General features: G+C 47.9%; 1 protein-coding gene across 1 annotated transcript in view; it reads right to left on the reverse strand.

Moving 5' to 3' along the window:
- Nucleotides 1-270: 270 nt before the first annotated feature.
- Nucleotides 271-2,965, reverse strand: part of STS (steroid sulfatase) — a 157,534-nt gene continuing 154,839 nt past the window's right edge. Inside the window, exon 12 of the mRNA XM_006147773.3 lies at nt 271-1,897. The gene's annotated coding sequence lies outside the window, so the exon portion shown is untranslated. The remainder of the gene's footprint in view (nt 1,898-2,965) is intronic.

Here is a 2,965-nt window from a genome sequence, read left to right on the forward strand (position 1 = left end):
AGGGAGAATTCGTTCTCCTTTCCAGCTTTCAACAATTCCAGGGTGAATCGCTCAAGTGGGAATTGTTCTCTCTCTCTTTTTTTTTTTTTTTTTCTGTAATTAAAGGAAAGGAAAAATTAAAAACCAAAAGTTAGTGCAGGCTGCAAGAAAAAAAACTGTTTTCTAAAGCAGCCGATTTCTGGAATGAGAAATCCGTGTCAGAGGGAGAATTCGTTCTCCTTTCCAGCTTTCAACAATTCCAGGGTGAATCGCTGAAGTGGGGATTGCTCTCTCTTTTTTTTTTTTTTTTTTTTGTAATTAAAGGAAAGTAAAAATTAAAATCCAAAATGAAAGAACTTGGAGAGGAACTGAGGACATACTGCTGAGTTCTGGAAACGTCTCGGTGCAGGGCAGGGGACAGAGAAAATGGTAGTAAAGGCCTAGAAAGCCCAAGACAGGGCTCTTGTTTTCTTCAAGTTGTCAGGTAGGGTCCAGGTACATGCAGGCGCACTGTCTTGAACTGAGCAAACGCCAGTCAAATGGATGCTGGAGCTCCGGTCAGTCCACAGGAGACGTGGACAGCTACGTGGGCAGGCACTGGCCCTGCTTTGGAAAGCAATCCAACCCTGTTGCTGGGGAATTCATGGTGTCCTCACAGGGTACTGGAGAAGTAGTCTTTTCTTCCGACTGGCCTGGCCGTTTAAACCTTCACACTTCCTCCAGCTGTGCCACTATCTGCCACTGTCCTAGGGGATCCTGGTCACACTTTTCCCTGAACAACCAGGGCAGGGGGGCAAACGGAACTAAAACAGCATTGGGTGTCTTGTGCGTTATAAGCATGGGCAGCTCTCAGCTGCAGAATAAAACCAGCTGAAACAAAAGGGTTTCCATTCAGCACTTGTCTCTAGAACTCAAGATAATCATGCCTGTGCGTGTAGAACATGGGTTGTTTCTCAGTGGTCTGTTCTGTCCTGTTTCCCTCCCACCAAAAAAAATATAAATAAAGGAAAATCATAGATTATTACACACTAGTAATTCCGAACGAAGATGGGACCGGGGAAGCCAATCAACCCCAAAGTGGGCTTTTACTTCCGAACTTCCATTCATGCAAGATACAGTCAGACTCCACATGGAATGGGGACCAAGTCAGCAGAGATCCACCTTGGGATTCTTGTCCCTGAAGGATTTTGCAAAAGCATTCATTGTGCAAATACCTTCAACTTTTTTTTTTTTAAATTGAAATACTGATCACCTTGTGGGTCTATTTGAAACACCTTAACCATCTTGGGGAAAGACATATGCTTTACATACACGTGTGTAGAGATATGTGTGTGTGTGCATGTATGCATCATGTGTTTTTCTCTACATAGAGAGTGAAGAGCATTTACTAGTCTTCTAACTAAATCCCTTGCCTTTGAGTAACCCAAGTGGAACTCACCATTATGTACGACTGCTAAAGGAAATCGTCCTTCATTGATTATAAATGCGCATGTGCTAAGATCGACTAAACTGTTAAAATCTGATGGTCTCTTTAATGGTGTGCTAAGAGTCACTACGGTCCTGCTATAACTCCAGGTTACAGCAACAATGACACCTGCTGTGGTTGATCCAAAGCCTTTGCCTAGGGGGAACAAAGACAACCTTTGCACCTGGCCATCACCTGCCTGCACTGGGGTAGCGTGTGCTTTGGAGAACCACCTCCAAGAACCCCATCCTATCTGCATGAGCCCAGAGAGTCTACCGTCTTCCTTTCTGTTCACTGCAAACCCCATTCCTCCTCCCCCTCTCCCCAGCTACCCCAGTAACTTCCAAGTTCTTGTTGAAGCTTGCAAGTGATAAAAGAGTCCGTGATGGTCCCGGGCCAGGATGGGCCTCACATCAATGGAGGCCCTTGCGGTTGTGTGTTGCAGCGAAGATGGTGGGCGGAGCCATGAGCCTCGATGTGGTCCCCAGACACAGATCCACTAACGGCTCACTCTTTGATCCTGTTTCTCTCGGTCGCATCGGCAAGACAGGCCAGAGGAAGGACAACAGAGCTGAAGCCAAGGCTTCCAAAAGATATTCCCCAGGGACAACTGGTTCGGGACCTCCAGCAGGGTCTTGGTGTGGCTGTCGGCAGCTTCGCGCATGACTCTGAGAATCTCATGGAACCGGGGCTCGGTGCTCGGGGTCACCGGACTTCTCTCGCTCGGGTCTTTGGAAATATCAAACAGCAAAGGAGGGTCGTGCGGAGTGATAAATTTTCCAAAACAGAAGCACACGTGTGTAGAAAAGCATCCGTTGGCGGCCTTGGGCGTGAAGTTGGGGGTGAAGAGGAAGGCTTTCCAGATGGACGTGCCTGCAACGTAAAAGGGCAGAGAAAGCGTTAGTGGGGACGTGTCTGGTGCTCCCACGGAGGAGAAGTCACCCAGGGGCTGTCTTGTGCCTGCAGGGATGGATTCTGCAGCTATGGACAGGGCAGACCTACTTCTCATGCACAAGGACCAAAAGGTAAGGGCCACAGGGTGAAAAGAAATGCAGAACTGGGTCAGCAGGTGGTGCAGCAGTTGAGGTGCTGGACTCCCACAGGGCCGACCACGGTTCAAGTCCCAGACCTGGCAGATTGAAATTCACGCCAGGCACATGTGCGTGCGTGCCCAAGATCCTGAGAGGAGAATGGAGGAGAAGGGATTGCAGCATGGCCATCTCCCCTGGGGGGTGATTTCTCACTTTCTCTCTGTGTCTCTAATGCATGCATGTACCCTACAGCAAAACAAACAAACAAACAAAAACAAAAACAACTGTCTCCAAAACAAACAAACCAAAACAACAACAACAAAAAAACTCCTGCAGTATGCCTAACAGCCCACAGTGGCACAGGGAATAGAAACTGATGAACTGATTGATGGTGACCAGAATCCCCACTTAAAAAATGGAAACTTTCTGGGACCAGCAGATGGCATAATGGCTATGTCGCTGGACTCCCATGTAGTCAACCACGGTTCGC

Source organism: Tupaia chinensis, unplaced genomic scaffold (assembly GCF_000334495.1).
Source record: "Tupaia chinensis unplaced genomic scaffold, TupChi_1.0 Scaffold000222_1, whole genome shotgun sequence".
Lineage (NCBI taxonomy): Eukaryota > Metazoa > Chordata > Mammalia > Scandentia > Tupaiidae > Tupaia > Tupaia belangeri.